This window comes from Manis javanica, chromosome 11 (genome assembly GCF_040802235.1).
Source record: "Manis javanica isolate MJ-LG chromosome 11, MJ_LKY, whole genome shotgun sequence".
Lineage (NCBI taxonomy): Eukaryota > Metazoa > Chordata > Mammalia > Pholidota > Manidae > Manis > Manis javanica.
Genome location: NC_133166.1, coordinates 108,186,557 through 108,207,640, shown reverse-complemented (window position 1 = coordinate 108,207,640; position 21,084 = coordinate 108,186,557). Strand labels below are relative to the sequence as shown.

The following is a 21,084-nucleotide window of genomic DNA, read 5'->3' as shown; positions in this document are numbered from 1 at the left end:
TCCATGTCATTTCAATGGAAATGATACCATAATGTCTGTGTGCATGTAGCTGAAAGAATGAGAGTCCCTCGTGCTCCCTCAGGCTGTCATTTAAATATGGAAGGAAAGGGGGACTAAGGAAAACTCATGTAGTCATAGAAGAAAGATTAAAAACATATTTCTATTCCCTCCCCAAACCCTACACCAGTGATTGCAAAGAAGAAACAGCACTCACACACTCACACACACACTCACACACACACTCACACACACATTGACCTAGGAAGGTGCGTGCCAGCATACAAAAGAAGAACTCTTCCTGGAAACAGAAAAGGGAGGTGACTTTGCAGTCTAGAGAGAGCCGAAGTCTAAGCAGCTGAGTCCGACTGATGCACACCGCCTGCTGCGGCCCATCTGTGGAGGGACAAAGGGATCAGTGGCCATGGGACTGCCGGAAACAGCATCATGGGTGAGACTGAAAAGAGCACTCTTTGAAAGTCTTTTACAAATGGGGTTCTAACCCTTCTCCACCTCAGGCGACAAAGCAAATACACCTCCTCAAACATCTCATCTCCGGAGCGTGACCCACGGGGAGCCGAGGCAAGGCCAGCTTGGGGAGAGGGGAGAGGGGGGAGGCTTCAGGCTCGACAGGACCCGACGAAGTCGCGTGTTGAGCACTGTGTCGCCAGCCCCCTTACCCCGGCTCTAGCAGCCAAGATATATAAACCTCCAGGCAGAAAAAGGGAAGATTATTCTCCAGGAAAACTGACTAGCCCAAGGAGGAAGGACTGCAGGTGCTCTACCGAGCCCCACAAAACGCCAGGTGGTGAGGCTCACCAGTGGACAAGCTCCACTTGAGCTGATCAGTTTTAACTGTCTCGCTCTTAAAGATAAAAAAGTAATCATAATTGGATAGCCAAGTTTCACCGGTGTTTGCCGAAGGTCTCTAACATAAAAGGCAGAGGCGACATAAGCAAAAGAAAGAAACAAGGAAAAAAAACTAAGAAAAACCCTGTAATGATTATACTCAGACAAGTTACAAGTCTTTGAAATAAAAACTAGGTACTGTTTGAAAAAAAAAAAAAGGAACATTCAGAGAATAAGAAAGAATACTAGGAAATAAGAGTGAAAGTGAAGTGAAAAAGTTACCGGCAAAGAGATTAGAACAAAAAGTTGAAAAAATATCCCTAATTAGCAAAAAAAGTCAGAAATGGAAAGAGAAAGAGAACAGACAAGAACACCAGACTAGCAAATCAGAAGTCCAACATCTGACAGAGAACAAAGAGATGGAAAGAAGAACTATCAAAGGAATAGTGAGAGAAAATTTCCTAGAACTAAAGGACATGAGGTTTAAAACTGGAGGCTCATTCCCAGTTCAGACTAGAGACTCGTGTCACATTACCAGGAAGATTCAGAACACCAGCGCCACTGTGAAGATCCTAAAAGCTTTCAGGGATCAGAACACAAACAAATGAAATGCAAACCACACAGAAAGAACAGGATCCTCCCACCAGCATCCCCAGAAACTGGAAGACAAAAGAAGAATGCCTTCAAAACACTGAGGAAATGATTCCTGGTCTAATATTCTAAATTCAGCCTATCAGCCACATATGAGGAGAAAACGCATTTTCAGAACTGCAAAGTCTTAAAAAGTTTACGTCCATACATCCTTTCTAGAAAGCTGCTAGAGCATGTGCCCCCACTGGACTGCAGGAGGAAAGCAAGAAAGAGGAAGATACCGGGTCCAGGAAACGGGTAGCAGCCCGGGGAAAAGGCGTTCCCAGAATGACAGTGATCAGAAACACCAAGATACCGGCCATCATCAGGCACAGGAAACAGCCAGGTCAGAGCAGAGAGGCCCCCAAGGGCAGGAAGAGTGGTGGAAGACTGTTGGAGCGTTTTCTAAAAACAGTATAAGACTGGTTGTGACCATGTTCAAAGGAGAATTAGTCTTCAGACTGAAATGAGAGGATAGAAGAAACCAAGGAAATAAAAATGCGAGGCAGCTATTGGCATCAGGAGAAAGAAAAGGTTGATGAGACAAATACAGTAAATGATGTGCCTTAGCTGTGAGTAATGGCTATGTTGTCACTGTTCTGCCCGTTGATTTATCTAAAAGTAGTGACGTAACCAGGGGGAAGGTGAAGTGGGGGTGGCTGTGACAGGGACAGGGTGGAGCTGTGCAGGGGGAGAAGTCCTCAGTGGACTCACAGCCAGAAGAATGGGCAGTGCTCTGGGTGGGTTCCCCAGAAGCTGCCTCCGGGATGGGGTGAGCTGCTGGAAGTGTATTAGGGACTATTCTTCGGAAAAGGAGGAAAGGAAGGAGGATGGGGCAGAAGAGGTCAGGCTGTAATGGAGTCTCACAGAAGGCCTGAGCCAACCCTTCGGGGAGCTGTGACACTGGACAACTCTTCAAAGGTGTGTGTGAGCCATGTCGGGACAAGGGGGCTGACGGTTCGTACCCTGTGTACAGAGCTCACTGGATGGGGCCTCCTTGGGAAGAGGCTGTGTCCTCGGCAGGGAGGCGTTTCTCTCATCAGAGACAATTCCCCACGATACTGGCTGCCGAGGGCCGTCTGCCAGCAGCACTTGGGGGCTAAGTCCTTCGTTCCGAGAGGAGCAGATCATCAGGGTGTCCGCGACCAGCGACGCTGGATAAAGGAGAATCCAGAAATTTCAGACCAAGTTAGGTACATGCACAAGATAAGGCAGCTAGAAAAGAGGTGCTGAGGGGATGGGAATAGCGGGTGGAGTAATGGCGCAGGCACTGCAGTTTTTCATGGTAAGTTTGGAAGTACATAGGACTTTGAGATTAGAAGCTTTGCGATCAGAGCTTAGAGGGGTGTGTGTGTGTGTGTGTGTGTGTGTGTGTGTGTTTGGCTTATAAAATAGCCGATACGAGTACATCACTCTGTAAAAAGTGTGGTCCTCATCCTGGTAGGACAGAGGTCAGTGTGGAAAGGACAGAGGTGTAGTTTGGGAAGGAGGAAGTGAGTCACTTAAGCCTTCTGCACGCCCATGGGGAAGGCCCACTGAGCAAGGCAGAGTAGAGAGCTTCGCAAAGGAAGAGGCGGTTTGTAAGGTGATCCTCCTCTCGCTGAGGGTTCAAGAAGCTATACTCCATCAGACTCACATTCGCCTTGCCTCAGCCATCACCCTCGGGCCTGCACCGCACTCATACTTGTGGTGAGCGTGGCCTGCTGAGATTCTAGAACTGGACACCAGGTTTGGGGGGCTGACTACGAGGCCAAAGAGGCCAGATCCTGGGGTGATGACGAGCTGGTGAGCGTGAGATCAAGAGTTCTCAAAAGGTAGGTAAAGTTTTAGTACAGAATTTAAAAGAAAGAAACCCTCTGGCAGGGGACAAGGACAGAAAACACTCGAGTTAGGAGCTGAGGGCACCCTCAAGGTGCTCTAGATAAACTGGTCAGCTCTTCAGTGTTTGAACGTAGGAAATGGTGTTTGGTCCCTTGAACATGGGAAGAAGTTTTAGGTAAGGAATAGTTTTAAATTGTTTCCTTCCTACACTGTTACACATTTTATTTTCCCTCGTCTTCAATGGAGTTTGACCTACCTGTCCCTTTGAGGCTTTTCCAAGGCTCTCTGTCCGTTCTGTGGTCTCACCATCACCGCAGAGTCTGCTTTGACTCTCAAGAGTACTTTGCAGCTTACCCAGCCCGGCAAGACTTCGAGAATATCCAAGTCTTCCAGGGTGACATGATTCTTACTCTTGTTTCATTCTGGGGTAGCAGGGGATTACTCCCAAAGAGCAATGCAGATGGCCAGACCAGGCCAGTATATGCATATTGAACCAAAAGATTTGTTATTAATACTCCTTAGCCAAAGTCTGAAGTATCCCAGAGGCCCTGAGTATGCAGGCCTCATTTTACCTCTTTATCTGTAACCTGAATTCTTTGCTTCATGATCTGATATTCTGTCTACAGCACCCAGCACCACCCTCTCTCAGACTCACTCTGCCACCAAGACTCTCCCAGGATGGAGCTAACTAACTAAGTAAACCATACATTGCTTTGCTTCTAGTTACTACTTACTTAATTTACATATATCTTTTTGAGGTGAGAACATTCAAGATCTACTCTTGGCAGCTCTCAAGTGTATAATGCAGTATTATTAACTGTAGTCACCATGCTGTGCATTAGATCCATAGAACTTATTGGTATTATAAATGGAATGTACCCTTCGACATCTCCCCATTTCCCCACCCTCACCCCAGCTCCTGGTTAGCACTATTTTACTCTCTGTTTCTATAAGTTCCTCTTGTTTAGATTCCACATAGAAGTAATATTATACAGTATTTTTCTGTCTCTGTCTGACTTACCTCACTTGTGTAACACCCTCAAGTTCTGTCCATGTTGTGGCAAACATTCTTTTTCATGACTGAATAATATTCCATGGCTTATACAGACCACATCCTCTTCATCCATTCATCTGTTGACACAGGTTATTTCCGTATCTTGGCTGTTGTGAATAATGTTGCAATTTTATTTTTTGTCATTTTTGTGTCATTAACACAGGGACAGGGCCTCTACCAAGGCAACTGGGAACAGAGGATTCCTGATTCAACCTTTACTGAAACCTTAACCTCCTTTTATATTTGGCTCACTTTATCTCTGTGGTTCAGAGAAAGTAGATGTTCTAGAGTTTCTCCTAATTTTGTCTGTTTCTCCCCCAACTTGGTAACTCATTTATATTCCTTTGAATTTACACAGTTTCTTTCTAGTAATTAACCCTGATACACTGTCCTCCTGTTACTTCTCCTTTTGACCAAGACTATATATCCAGCAAGATGCTTCTGGAGTAGGGGGAGGTCTCAGGGCTATGACTTGGAGCTAATGTGCCGTAGCGGGTCGCACGCTCACCCCAGCCAGCCCGCAGTGGGAGACGAGACTGCAAGCCCAGGAGTGGGAAAGACAGGGAAGGGGAGTTTCAGATGCTGTTTTCCAGTTAAGCAAGAATCACATTTCAAACATATCAGTGACTTTCTATGAATCCTTTTACAAAACAAAAGTATATATATATATATATATATATATATATATATATATATATAATATGCACACAAATAATCACTCCCTGATATATCTCTTTCATAAATTGTTATACATAGTGTTTTATAATTTTATGACTCATCTGTACAACTGATACATTAGATCTAGAACTAGCAATATTGTAATGGTCAAAGTATTCACATGCTTTCTACTTTAAGACAGAGCTTAAATATTTCCTATCTATACAAAAATAGTACAATATTTGTAGTTTTTTAAGTCTTGCTATTGGAGTCTTCATTACAGTTTACACATGGCCTCAGAGTCCCTGAAGTGGATCTGATCTCCCTGGGGCAGATTTCCACATAAACCCCAGGATTCGGATAATCCCCACCCAGTTGCTACTACCTGCTGCTCTGGGAGTTCAGATTTAACAGTGGGGCTGTGGCCATATTCTAATGTAAGGAAGCGCTTGCTGGTAGTCAAAATTCCTGGACTTTCAGTTGATTCTCAGGCTTTTTTATATTTCTGGTCCTAATCCACGTGTTAAATGTTTCTTTGCTAGGCTAACAGGGAGCTATGTTCTAGTGAAAAAGGAAGATCATAGAACATAGATGAAAACGTTTAGGAACATCAGGGAAAGATGGAATCTGGAGAACATTAATAGGTTTTATATTTGTTTGTTCTTGTACTTTTCTTCTATCTACTTAGCTGATCAAATGGATCTTGTCCAAATTTAGATAAAAAAACAAGTTTAATTAAAATAGATCAAGGAGGTTAATGAAATAATTTTTGTCATCTAAAATTCTCTACATTATATATGTCTACTAATTAATTTACTAAGCCACATTTTTCAAATGTAAGCAAAAGAGACCCATGAATTACTGGTTTCCTGAATTTCAGCACAAATTTGGCCTCTTCCAAGAAAAAGATGATGTGGTCTTGAAATATAGAGTGAACTAGATGGAAAGAGCTTAAAAAATGATGGGTACCAGGACAAAATAAAGAAAAAAGAGCAAATGGGAAATAAATCTGGTAAGAAAGACAAGCTAAACAATAAATGAGCTATCACTAAAATAGTGACATTTATAAAGTTTGTATAAGTACTTAGTTGAAATTAACCTGTTTATTCTCATGCAGTAGAATTAAAATGCAAAAGATAAGTCATCTTTAGTGTTAAAATGAAACTATGTACTAAAATTAAGTAGATTTTATTTTAAATAAATATATAAGTAGAACTTACAATAGCTCATTTTTAGAAGACCATACTTGATATTGTATCAGTTTCCTATTGTTGCTGTAACAAATTAGAAATTCAGTGGCTCAGAGCAACCTAAGTTTGTTATCTTATAGTTCTGGGCATCCGAGGTCTGAAATGGGTCATATAGAGCTAAAATCAGTGTTGACAGGTTTGCTCGCCCCTTGGGTGCTCCAGGGAGAGTCTGTTCTCTTGCCGATGGTCCTTCTGGGGAGAATGTGTCCCTTTCCTTTCCAGCTTGCAGAGCCCCCTCGGCTCATGACCCCGTTCTTCCATCTTCAAAGCCAGCAGTGTAATATCTTTGAATCTACCCCTCTCTGACGTCTTCTCTGCCATCACGTCTCCTTCTCTGACTCTGACCTTCCTGCTTCCTCTAGGAAAGGCCCTGGTGATCACATGGGGCCACCTGGACAACCCAGGACCATCTCCCCATCTCCACATCCTTGGCTTGATAATACCTGTCAAGTCCCTTCTGCTCTGTAAGGCAACATATTAAACAGATCCTGGGGATTACAATGCGGAATCTTTGTGGAGGGGTGGTCATTATTCTGCCCACCACAGGTATATTCATATTCTTATATGAAATACAATATGATTTTATTAAATACTATGAATTTTGAACATTCAACTCGAGCTTTGAAGGACAATCAGTAAAGTCCTGATAGTTTGAAAACAGATTATATCACAACATTACACATACTCTATGGCCCCACCTTCCCACTCTTAGGATATGCTTAAAACATCATGTATGTTATGTTCATCAAAACTATATACTTAAGTGTTTACAGCAGCCCTGTAAATAATAGCCCCAAACTAGAAACTACCTAAATTCCCACAAAAAATTGAATGAATAAGTAGCAGTATAATCACACAAGGGATTATTATCTAACAATGAAAAATATCTGAACGTATGCACCTTGACATGGACGAATCTCATAAGTTCATGTTGAGCAAAATAAGTCAAAAACAGAAACAATATGTAATGTATGATTCCATTTATATGAAGTTTAAAAACAGGTAAAATCAGTCAGAATGATGATTAACCTTAATAGGTAGTGAAGCGACAGGAACTTCTGATGTTCTAGCTATAATACACTATTTCTTGATCTAGGGAAGGCTACCTGAATATGTTCAGTTTGGGAAATCCATCGAGATGTATAGTTATGATTTATGCATTATTCTGTGTATACTTATTATTTTGATAAAGAGTTTACATAATTTAAAACTAATGTTCTCATTTTTCTTCAAATATAAGTAAATACAAAGAAAGACTTCTCTCAGGTTGTAAAAATTAATGCCAAAGGTTATTACTTAGACTTTTTAAATGCTGTTTTTATATATTCAAATTATACCAAGAGAAGTAAACAAATTAACTATTGCAGTTTCATTCTAATCACAAATAAGGTTACAGAGAAATATGACTTTAAATATGAAATGTAAGGAAATTCTAAGAAATTTTTAAGAACTAGGAAATAAATTGGACAACAAATTCTATTGTTCTAATCCAGATATAAACAATTATGGTATTAATATTCATGCAGTAGATCAGAGCAAAATGCTTTAACACAACAATGTCCAAGAGGACTTGATTGGGTTCATTCATTCAGCAAATAGCTACTGATCCTTTTTTGAATCTACTAGGCACTGTGCTGGGCACTGGGGATAAAATGAGGAACAAGAAAGACAGTCTTTGTCCTCTCACCGTGTTGTGGGCAAGACTGAAACATGAATGAGCAAGCGATGCCCAGGAAGTGCTGACTAGTCCTGTCGCCAGACGATAGGCCTGCCTCTGAGATGCATGTTGCTGAGGGAGAGAAGCCAGTCCGAAAAGGCTCCCCAGTTTGATACCATCTATATGACATTCTGGAAAAGGCACAGCTGTAGAGAAGGCAGATAGAGCAGTGGTGGTCAGGGGCTCGTGGGGGTGTGGGGTCAGTAGGTGAAGCACGGGAATTTTTTGAGGGTAGGGAAACCGATCTGTATGATACTGTAACGGTGAGTGCATGACTCTCTGCATTTGTCCAAACCCATAGAACTTTACAGCACAAACAGTGAACCTTCGCAGATGTCAAATTTTAAAAACCTTTTGCAGAATGTGACTGAAAGAGACTGAGTGTGAATGTGTGGAACAGCCTCACTGAAAGGGCTGGGGAGAAAGGTGCTGCTCTAACCATTTCTGGGCATGACAAGTCTGTAGGATTAGAGTCAAGAGGAGCTATGAGCTATATATGCTCTCACTGATCAAATTGTTTGCCAGGAGGAGGGGGCAGGTCCAGGCTGACAATTCTGAACAGGTGCTCATGTGCACTGCAGCTGAAGACTTGAAGATGTCTGTGTAGGGACCCAGGCCTCTCACTGCTCAAGTGGGAGTTTACAGAGGAGCCAGGGACAGAGGCTGGAATGAGCTATATGGCAATGGGATTGAGTTGGAAAGAACAGTATGAGCTCAGTGTCCCACGGAAATCTGTCTGCAGGGGTGTGGGGCCCACCCATGGTTGGAGGACCCTGAGATTAGCATCTGGAACTGGGATAAGGGAAAGTGAGATCCTGGCCAAACAGAGAGAGCAAGAACTGAGCTTCACAGCAAGGCTGATGGACAGAAGACATCTGAATTTAAATCAGAAATAAGTGTTTGGAATTTGCCATGTAGTCATTAGATAGGGAGACTTTGGGTCACTGCTCCCACTAGTGCTCAAGGAGGTGACACAAGTTGTGGGAATAATAATATTAAAAATGAAGACACATGATAGGAGCTAATTTTATACATAATTACATAATAGTAATATTTCTCACCAGATGCTTTCTGTATACCAGGCACTGTTCTAAGTACTTGTGTTCATTTATTTACCACTTACAGTGTATAAGGTAGACAATATACATCACCCCTATATTGCATATGAAATCAAGACATGACGAAGGTGTACAACTTACGTAGACTCAAATGGATAATAATAAGCAGAGTTAGAATTCAATTCAGGCACTTTGGCTCCAAAGTCTGCTTTTAACTATAGTGTTTATCCCCATTTAATCTCCACAGCAACCCTCTAAGTTAGGTACTATTTTTATGCACATTTTCTAGATGAGGGAACTGCAACTCAGAAAGGTCAAAACAATTTTCTCAAGATCATACAGCAAATTACAAGGTCAGGATATAGATCCTGAACTCAAAGTTCTTTTAAAAACAAAGCCCATACTCTTGACGGTTTTAATGTGGTACCTCCTCTGGCACATTGACCTATACTAATTTCAGGTTGTCAGGAGGGAGTTAACAAATGTATGGACAAATCCAGTTTTCTTTAGCCATGGGTGTTGGGCAAGGGTCTGTCTTTAGAATGAGAATCTAAATGTTGAATTTTAACTGATCAGGTCTACATTGTATATTCTTTGTTTTGACCCAGTTTCCAATCTGTAAAATTTTTTGAATCTTGATTTCTACTTTCTATCCTATTGAGTTATCCCTTCCAGGTTTTGATCTTATGAACCTTTATCAGAATTTGCATTTTCATTCAAAACAAACAAAGGAAACCTTTCACAAGATTGTATTTTCCCTGAAATGTCTACAGAAGCATCGTCAGCCTCTCCTAATCAGCATAGAGGAAGCACTCCTTTTACAGTCTCTCCCTTTCAGCTTCTTTTTCCCCTTCTCTTTCCATCTGGGCTTTTTTCTTCCCATCCCCGTTCTTCATGCTGCCACTTCCCCTCGTACACCACTGTCCCCTGGAGCCCAGCCCAGCTGAAGTGAGTCAGACAGCTGTATTTCTGGCTTTACTTCTGACTAATAACATTTCCCTGAGGAAGTAACTTCCTCCTTTATTTTGTTTTAGTTTCTTGATCTTAAAGATGGCTACAGTAATACAAATATCTCAACCAATGATATACAAATAGAGGCATTGCATACAAAGTGATATTTTTACTGTCAAGATTTAGAGGTCATGGAGTGAAGCCATTATGAAACTTCCTAAGCTGCCTCTGGGGTCTATAATATTCCATTTTTAGTTTATCTTGTAGCAGAATCGTCATCGTATGTGATGAATGGTGTCAGAACAAGGCTCCATTCAGTTAGCAGGCCGGATTCCTTTTATTTTTTTCTACATCAAAATGTGGTGAATTGCACAAAATTAAATTACATTCATTTCAGTTAAATCCCTTACCCACTGGTTCTTGACCCATGGCTTGATGTCCTCTGCCTCTTAAAAAAAAATCACTTGTCAAAAGAGTGAGAAACCAAAGCAGTATGCAAAAAGAAAAAGAAACGAATTACATGAATCCTTTAAGGTTTATATATATCAACAGATACACTAAATTTGAGTCCTTGAAATGTTTTATTTCTCTCTCCTCAAGGTAAACATATGCTGAAAGAAATTTCTCCTTTTCCCTCTGCCAACCCACTGATAAGGTGATTGCTTTCAGTTTTCTGATAGGCAAGAAGACTAAAATAGGAATCAGAGACTCTGATGCTGGGTTTTTTTTGCCAGTTTCTCTTGTTTAGAAACACCTTTTCAGATTCAGCTGCCATTTATTGAAACTTCTATGCACCAGCCACATTTCATCATTTAGGACCCACAAAAGTAAGATTAGGAACCTCCATTATTAGTTAGCCATCTATACTCGACTGTTCCTTCTTCACACTTACCAAACTATAGTCAACAATTAGTGCAATTTTTTTGTTGAATGTCTGTTTTCCTTGATGATCTATTAAGTTTCAGGAGGGCAGAGTTTGTGGGTACAGGGATAATTTTTGTACCTCCAGTGTCTAACCCAGAGTCTAGCACAATAGCAGACACATAGTAAATATAGCTTGAATAAGTGAGCTAACAAAAAACAAAAAAACCCAAAAAATCAAAACTGAGGCTAAGGGGTTAAGGTTGTCCAAGTGTTAAATGGCAGAAGTCCGAACTAGAACTTGGGTCTTTAACTCCAAGAAGAGTTCCCATTCCCAACTTATTTCCATTTATATTTACTACTTGCTTCTCAGAGATTGTTTGAGAGAATACAAGATTACATAGTGGTAAAAAATGAAATCCCCACACTGAAAAAATGTGAAATGGCTCTTTTACTCTGATTGCCCAGACCCCAGGTCACAACCAAATCATGTCAGACTTTTAGTGAGGAACACTAAATTCTGCAGGAGCAAGACCCTAGAGCTCCCACAGTCTATTTACTGTAGAATGAGCTGGAATTGTTCAGGTTCTTTACTGTACACCCAGGAATAATGCCAGAAGTGTTTCTCTTATCATTTGTCTCTGTTTTCTATTGGATGGACTCGTAATTACAGGAGGTTTTAGGTTGGGCTGACTGACTATACCAAGTCTATGCTTGAAAATGGAAATGTTTAAACTGTCAACATTAATAGATTCAACTCTGGTAGTATTGTGTTCTTAATGCATTCTACAGAAATACATTTACGATATTCTCTTTCAAAAGAAAAGCCCTTTATGGGGAGAAAAAACTTTAAAGTTTCAATAAGTAGTTTACAGTAAAGTCTGATATTGCTTTACAGAATAGAATGCTTTACATCATTCAGGAATAAACATAAAAACATTCCTGCACTTGTGAGTCAGGGGTAAACACAAGAGTAAAACATACTGTTGAGGAGTTTGGAGGAAAAAAATCCTGCTACTTTGTTCTAAGTTGAGATTCTAAAATATTCTCATTCACAGTGATAATTGCCAAAATACAGGGCCATTTTCCAAGAAATTTATGTTTCTTGACTTTGTGCTCCAGCTGGTGATATGATTTCTCTGTGCTCTGTTCCAAATCTCAGTTCAGCCCATTGCTGAATCTATCCTGTAGTGATTACAAAGGATGGTGGTGCAGGGTCTTGGGGGTGGCGGGGGGGGTGGGGGTGAAACCCACCTTACCTTTGAGAGCCCGGGGCCGACCTACGTGTTTTAGTGTGCTAGAGTCGCTTGGCCGTGTTGATTGACTGCAGATCCTCCCTGCTTCTGGTTTTTTTCCACGGAAGAGAAGACAGGCTGTTTTTGCAATAACCTTTCTCACTTCTGCCCACACTGGTGGCTCCATCCTATGCTCTAAATCATGGTCTTCATGAGGTTTGAGTAAACCTCCCTCCAGTGCCCTTCAAATTCAATGGCATATTGTAAATCACATACGGGCTTTTTCAATTGCTGCAGCTTTATTTTGGAGATCTTTGACTTTTTTAAAAGCAGCAGATTTGTGGTAGAAGCTTGGCTAAATGTTCTGTATCATTTGCCAGGGTTTGAATTTTAACTGTAGGATTTTCATTAATCTCAGCTGCAGTTTAATGGGATATACTTTCGCATGTTCACTAAATAATCATTTCACTTAATAATTATGATATTGTCCTTCCGACACTTCTTGGGGACTTGGCCTCCCACTGGCTCCTGACCAGGTTCAGATTTTTCCTATGGTCTTTTAAAGCTGAGCATTACGAAATGAGATGTGATCCTCTTCTCCCCTTTCAGAGCCAGGGTCTCCCCAACACGGCAAGTCACTCCCGCTCCCGTGCTTTTCCCCAGGCAGCTGCTGCCGCTCCCAGCGCGTCCTCCCTGGCCTCCGGACCGATGTGTGCCGCAGCGCAGGCTCGTTTTCTGTTTCGGCTCAGATTTCCTCCCTCCCTCTCCTTCCCTTTATTGACCACTTAAGCTTTGGCCCATAACCGAGTACTGACTTTGGCCCACAGACAGACCTGTTCTGTCATCATGAAGGTGACGTTGTTCACATTATTTCACATCGCGTCTCACTCCGCAGCTCCCTCTATGACAAGAGGACAATAACAGATTATTGTGAGGATTGCATGGGTAACATAAGCAAAATGCTTGGCTCCTATGTAGTACAGACTTAGTTCCATTCTCTTTTACCCTATCATCTACTCGAATGTTTTATGTGGCCAAGCCCTGGCACTTCAGTGAGCAACGCTGAAGGAGCCACGTTTATACATCCCTCTGCGACCTACAGAAAGACCGCTCTGCAGGGAGGCGTACAGGGCCGGAGGGAATGGGGTGATAAACTAGAACGTGAACTATCTGCTTCCTGAGAACATGATTGAATCGTGGTCAGACCCCGTGGACACTTGGCTCTGAGCTTTTACTGAGAGGGAAGCTCCCCGGTGTCAACTGTTAGTCCTGGTGTGGGAGCAAGACGGGTCGGTCAGGACCCTGGAACCAGCTGCCTGGATCGACACTAGTTCTGCCCCCAATGTCTCTGTGCTTCCTCTTCTGCGAAATAAGAATGCTAATGGTGAATACCGACTTTATAGGTGCACTGTATTGAGTGTGTGTCTGTGTGTGTTTGGTTAAAAAAATAACCAGTCCCAAAATAGAGTCACTTATGTGAAGGCCCCACGTCAGCACACCAAAACTTAATACCTGACCTGACTACAGTTTCAGCCCTCTCGGAGTGTGACCGCTAGACTGCCAGCACTCGGACATTCACCGATGGGCCGTCTCCATTCCCCTCAGGAGGGCGACCTTATCTAAAACAATGCCTTCTTTGCTAATGGTTCCCTGTTTTCCACCCCTTCTCTACATTCAAACACCTTTCTTCTCCTCGGCTCATCGGGGCTCCCCCTGCTCACTGGATGGGATGCTGCCCGATTCATGAGTCATTCAGTGAAGCCAATTTGATCTCTGAAATTACTCGGCTGAATTTTTGTCGTTTCACAATCTACACACACTCAACGTCAGTGCCACGGGAGTATTTCTGCTGTTATCACTGCGCCGTGGCTGTTTCGCTGTTAAGCTGGGCACAGAGAGGCTGTGGTGATCCTGGGGGGAGAGGACGGAGTTTGGATTCGGGCAGACCTGCCCGCTGAAAGCCTTCCTTCAGGGTTAGGTCTCCCATCTTTCGCACACGTAAGATCTAGCGAATCCTCATACATTTTTGTGAGAATTACATTAGGTAGAATACTGATTGCAGAACACTTAGCCGAGTGGCTAGTACATAGAAGGTCCTCAAAAAGGAGCTGTCATTATTGAATATATTATACAATGGCCCATTATTTTATTTACCACCAAGAAAGAAAGAAATACTGCCAATTATATACCAAGATATGATATATTCAATATTCAGATAAAGTTGTAAAAAAAAGTGTCTTAGATGAAAAATGCTAGTTTTGCTAAATGAGGAGTCAGAATAGCTAATCTCCCATAGAGCCTCCGCGGTCTGGGAGGAGGAGATGATGTGAAGAAGTGGGTCAAGGGCAGTCCCTTAGCTTAAGGATTTCAGGCCCTGAGTTCTTAGATTTCAGGCGTGGCTGTATGAGAGCTTATTACTCTGATTCCCATGGGCACTACAGAAAGCCTAGGAAAGCATAGCTTCACATAGTCTCTTCTTTCTTCCCCAAATATCTGGCCATAAGAGTTTCAATAAAATAAAACAAAACTAAACTGACTGTGAAGAATTTTTATTCTTGTCTTTTCTCAGGCCTCTCCACTTTAAATTTAAAAAATAACCCAAATGGCATAGACATTTTCTTAGTCTTTAAGGCTTTTCCTTTCTAACTACAGCTGCACAAGATTTCATTCCATTTCTCCTGAGTGACCATGAGAAAAGTATCTTCTTTGTCTTTTTCTGGTTCTAAGACCCTAGAGAATAAATTGAGTCTTTGGGACCTTGCCAGATGTGTGATAGGTTCACAAGGAAAACAGTAAGCAATCTTTTCTGTTTGGAAAGACTAAATTCAGAGACTACATCCCTGACAGGTTGCACGTAAAGCTAGTCCTCTGTCCTCCCCCCAGCCCCTCCTCCAATTAGGGGTCCTTTGAAGGCTGGCTGAGATGAGTTAGTGTCTCTTCTAAGTCAGGGCGAGTGGACGTGGGGGGTGTTACAACTCACACAGAACTCAAAACTTTGCAACGCCAGATTCTAAATCATTGTTATCACTGAGTTTAGTCTAGTGCCACTGGCCTCATTAGACACATATTTCTCTCTGTCATAAGGGATTTGGGCCAGCTTATTTCAAAGTCTCAGAACACAACTGTTTCCTTTTCATTCCTACACATTCTTCATTCAATATTAATCTAAATAGCTTTTTAAAAATTGTCTCAGTCTACGGCCAAGTAATGCTGCAATGTTCATTCCTACTCCAGTTTCTAGAGATATGGCGCTCTTCTTTCCACTATAGTGAAGAAAGGGCCACCTGTCAGAGATCAAGGAGGGGACGGGGCAGGCGCCTGTGAGGTAGGAGGGGAGAGTACTTGTGCGTTGGCCCAGCCTTTCCACTTAGTTGCCACGCTTACATGTTGCCCCCAGCTAACGGGACGTGGCTGATGTACACACGTGAGGGCCAGCTAATCAGCTAAGTGCTGGCAGAAATTTTCCCATTCGCACAATAGATACATTGTAGTACCATTTTGAAATAAGGTGAGAAAGACCCATGTTACCAAAAAATGAATGATTTCACCCCTCAAATCAATTGAAAGGGTAAGTTTCTAGAGCTAAGGATTCTAGCACCTGCAATTGAAACCTAAAAAGTTTCTCAACAAAGCTAATTTAGCCAAAACAAATTAAGAGAAGATATAACCAATTGACCAAAACACTCCTGTAGGGTGTCCCTGCCTTGGCCTCGTTTGTGTGACCCTTCAGAGCAAGGACAGTCTGAGGTTTGAAGTTCCTGCTGTTTTAGAGCAATGCCTGGCAATGCATAGGTTTCTCAACAAATGTTTTTTTAATTGAAAAAATACAGATAAACAAACATAAAAATTTCACTCATACCTAACCACCCCCAAGACAACCACTCTTAATATTTCAGCAAATTTGTCCTTTTAGAGCCCAGTCTGAATTCAGCATTGAGAATTCCAAATTCAGTGCACTTGTATGCAAACCACACCATAATCAGTAATTGCAACAAAAATATGATGGGCTCACACTGTAGAGCTTTTCCTAACTCAAAAGTCATCAAAGCATTGCAGATGGGTTCCCCGAGCAGCAGCCCTGAGATGAAGTCAGGTGTGCACATTTTGTTGGAGGCTAGTATCTAAGGAAGAAAGAGAGGGAGCAGCACAGATCAGACAAAGTCGCCCGCAGCCCAGTGGGGGCTTCAGAGCAAAGGCCCCCCTGCAGGGGTCCCTTGGTGGGTGGGAATGGCCTGAACCTTGAAGTGCCACCTTGCTCAGTCATTGGCTGGCGGTCCCTCAGGAGCAGCTAGCTGGATCCACAAGGCTAACAGCCGCCAGCGGACAGCCGTCCTTCCTGCTTGTGCAACATGAGCCCTTTCTTGAAAATGCATCTGGGTGGTGCCTCTCTCAGCCACAAAGATAATCCCTTACATTTTCTTTCAAAAGAAAGTGCTCTGTGTATTGAGATTTTTGATCCACGAGGAGTTTGTTTCTGAATACAGTGTGAGTTAGGCCTCTAAATTGTTGCATCATTCACTGAATAGTACATCATGTCCCAAAGAATTTTAATGTGACCATTTAATGTGACATTGGATGTGTTACTGGGTAGTAGTTTCTGAATATTGGAAGAGTGTTTCTTCACTTTTTGGGCTATTCACAATGTAACTGTTGTAGACACAATACACTTTTAAGACCAATCTGCATTATTAACATTTTCCCCTTACTTTCTTAAGCCTAGACCATCAATAAAGCAATAAATTAAGCTCTGATTTGTAGTAGCATTCAATTTCCATGCTGTGACTACTCCCACCATGACTGATTTCAGTCTAATGTGGTGCCACTTGGAGCAGAGCTGGAAAGAGATAAGCCGTATCACACTATTATATAGTATTTCCTCATTCGGATAAAACAGGCATAAATAACCTCAAGAGCATAGATAATCATAGTATGTGTGATAACAGCATAGTAAATTATAGTAAAATAATTAGTAAGTGATGAACTTTTGGTGTTTATTACTTTTGTTTGCAGTGTAACTCTTTTAATCGTAAGTTTATATGATTTAGGTTTTAATAAAGTCTGTTTAAAAACCAGCTCACGAAATTTTTGAAAACCTAACAATAGGCTCTCTGAGCCAGCACAAGTCGGCAGCAAGGCACCCACACGAGCCAGAGGTCCCCCTTGCAGGCACCTCACCCGGAGCATGTCAGCGCCAACGCGCAGAGACAGGCACAGAACGCTCATCACAGTGCTGATTTTAAGGGAGGAAAGTGAAAATGATATGCCTGTCCATAAGTAGGTAAATTAATAAATAAACTGGAATTCATTCATACAAGGCAATATTGTTAAAATAAAATGAATTAGATCTTCATACCACCATAGATCAAAGAAAGCTGTAAATACATTCATGCAGTGTGATACTAATTGTGTAAAAAGTTAAAGCACACAAACACTTTGTCTAGTTTTTTAAATATGCATATATAATTAGTGTAAGAATATGCATGAAAATGAAACACAAGAAGTTCAGGGTGGTACTTACCTCTGAGGAGGGAACGAGGGGGCAATGGAATTTTAACATATCTGTAACATTTTACCTCTCTAAAGAGAAGGTGGCAATCTGAAACCATCACAGAAGACACAATGCACATTATGAGCCTCTGATAGGAGTGCACAGAAGAACTGTGAAATATTCTTGCTGAAAAATAGAATTTATATCTGCTTAAGCTCCTGGAACCAACTCCTAATATATGGAAAAACAGCAGACAAGGAAAAATATTAAATGGAGTCCCTAAAATGTAATCAACAAATCTACAGTATGGATTTCTTCAAAAAATAAATTGCAAGAAGAAAAGAGAGAGGGATGAGGGACCAGATTAGAGGAGGGAAGAGATCTGTCAACTGCAGTGTATGAACATTAGTTCCTTTGGTTCTAATTTCCACAATTGCAATTATAGAAAAAACAGGAAAGTCTGACTACTGAATGACTACATACAGATATTAAAGAGTTTCTATTAATAGTTTATGTGAGGTGATGAAGTGATCGGACTATTTAAATAATCTTAATCTTTTGATATTAATGTTAAAAAATGTATGGATGGAGTAATGCAATGCCTAGGACTTGACCCCAAATCATCTAGGGAGTTGGGGAAGCAAGTAGAGGTGTAGACAAAACAAGATTGTTATTTCTTCTTTTATGTGTTTGAAATTGTATATAAATAAGTTACTTTTAGAGGAGGAGGAGAAGGAAGGAAAAAATGCAAGCACATAAGAAAAAAATAAGCATGTTCTAACTAGATGGCTTAACATCTGTTAGATCTAACTCAGTATCATTGTATTTTCTGTATATTTTGGTAAGTCTATAATATGACATAATTTAAAATGTTTAAAGGTTTAAATTTGTACGAGTACTCCATCATGCCACAAACATAAAATATAGTCTGACTATATTTTAAAGACCATGATCCAGCTTCAGAGGAAGGAGAGAGATAAGTTATCGGCAGGGAGCCTGGGGCTTCCCACAGCCTGCTGCTTGCATGTGCCAGACACTTGATTTACCCTCCTACCAGATTCCCTCTGCTCCTCCCCAGATAGTGGACCCCCACTCTGGTGCCGTGAGCCAGAAATTAACTCTTCACATCCATTTAAACAAACAAGGCTTACTTCTGCTGCTCCACGTATATGAGTGGCTAGATTGTCACTTCTAGTCACATTTCCTTCCCAATTATTTACATTTTGTTCCTGGGGATGCTGAAGTTACAAGATTAGTCAACAAAGACAGTGTTTAATTTCTAGAGTACACACCTCAATCTTGTGCCTGTGAGGAGGATATTTTCATGTTCTGTTGTGCTTACAGTGTTATCAGGCCGCTTAAGTGTTGCTAAACAGTTTCCAACCCTTGAGAGTGGTTTAAGTATCCCCATGCAGACTGTCTGTCCTCCCAGTGCCAGGTTTACACACGCACACGCACACACACACACACTCTCTCTCTCTCTCTCTCTCTCTCTCCCTTATGTCATTACTGCATATCAAAAACTATAAAGTACTCTATTGGTAGCCACTCACAAAGGGCCTGGAAGAAGTTGTGCATTTTCAAAATTAATTAAAAAGAAATCAGTACTGGTCAGAGGCAGACAACAGTTTCTATATTATTCCAAAGACATTACGCTTTTTTTTTAATGTAAAATTTTTTTTCTGGACTCAGGATCTTCAGTGCCTTGCTAGCTCAAGTTTTCCAGTAAAAAGAGAATTTCCATTAATCCAGATTCAGAGGCAAATGACTACGTCTCTACGTGAGACGTAGGCACACAGACCACTGAGTGGGCTCTGCAATAAAAGCGCCTACTGGGAAGGCAGTGTGGTGTTGCTAAGGGTGTGGACTTTGAAACCAGAATGCTCATGTTCAAATTCCAGCTGTATCATTACCAGCTAATGGACCTTGGGAAAGTTCCTAAACCTCTTCATGTCTTCTTTAAAACCTTCTTTACAATGGGAATAGTAATAGTACTTACTTCATAGGTACAGTTGTGAAAAAAATTACTTAATGTATGTGAAGCACCTAGAACAATGCTTGGCAAATAAGTGCTACAGAAACTAGTATATTAGCTATATACTATACTAATATATAATGCAGTGAGCTCTGTTAGCTATTGCCATTTAAGCCACATAACAACTTGAATCATTTTAAAAGAGGAACTTAAATATGGTCAATGTTAAAAGTTAATAGAAGAACAAGGTCTTGAATCCAAGTTCTGTCCAAAGCCTGTGTTCTTTGCACTCACACCATCTTGCATGTGTTCGTGAGTACATACCAAGCTCCTATGTTAATAAGAAAGCCATATTTATAATAGGACATGAAATTTAATCTAAAACCTACATGACTTTGGGATCTTTCAGAATTAGGGAATTGAAAATAGTAAGACATAATTGTCAGGTCCTGTGTTAGGTTAGAGTATCAGATAATTAACATTTGGATGTAATTGTTCAGAATATTTAAATTACTTCACATTGTACTATTTTAATTAGTTAAGTAGTATTATCTCACATATTGATAATAAATATTAATGGTTCTAGGATCAAATATGAAACATGAGTCACAATAATTATTTTCAAGTCATCATGAGAAGAAACATGTGATGTGAAAAAAGGGATATATTTGGAAGTAAATAAAATATGAGGTAAAGTCGCCTATAAACTTAAAAGTAATAACAAAAATTTAGTTTTACATATTACTGTGTGTTGGACCTTGTCTTTCAAAAAGATGTGTTGAAGTCCTAACCCTCGTGGACACCTGTGAATATGATCTTGTCTGGAAATAGGATCTTCACAGATGTAATCAACTTAAGATGAGGTCACGCTGAATCAGGGTGGACCTGGACCCAATCTGGCTCATACCCTCATAAGAAGAGAAGAAACACAGAGATAGCCACAGAGGAAAATGAAAACGCCCTTGGTGACAGAGGCAGAAACCAGAGGGATGCATGTGTCAGCCAAGGGATGCCAGGATTCTCAGGCCAATCCTGGAGCCTAGGATGGACGCCTGGAACCGCCTCCCTTGGAGCCCCTGCAAGGACTCTCTCTGCCAGCATCCGGATCCGGGCTTCTAGTCTCCAGAACTGTGAGGGAATGAATTTCTGTTTTTTAAGCCATCCAGTTCATGGTACTTTGCTAGGGCCTCCTTGTGAAACTAATATACATACAGAAGTTACCTCAAAGACCATGTAAATAAATGATAAATGACTTAATAGAAACATTTCTGTGCTGGCAGTACTGTTCTTTAACAGAATATTTTTAGCTGTTCTCGTTTGAACTATGTCAAAATAGCTTAAATCACATAGATGTACATATACACATAAAAATGGTACACAAAAACCAAAGAAATAACAGAAATTATGATTTGACACTTAAATCACCACTTATATTAAACATGCACCATGTACCAAATAATTAAAATATGCTGAGAAGAATCACAAACACAACATCTTTTTAAAAAGACCAAACTACCTGCTGACAGAAAATAGGCAATTAC

At 41.1% G+C, this 21,084-nt stretch overlaps 1 long non-coding RNA gene across 1 annotated transcript in view; it reads left to right on the top strand.

The window, feature by feature from the left end:
* Window positions 1-20,805, top strand: part of LOC140844530 (uncharacterized) — a 34,643-nt gene extending 13,838 nt beyond the window's left edge. The window contains exon 3 of the long non-coding RNA XR_012123019.1: window positions 20,375-20,805. This is a non-coding gene — a long non-coding RNA (uncharacterized lncRNA). The remainder of the gene's footprint in view (window positions 1-20,374) is intronic.
* The last annotated feature ends 279 nt before the right edge of the window (window positions 20,806-21,084 follow it).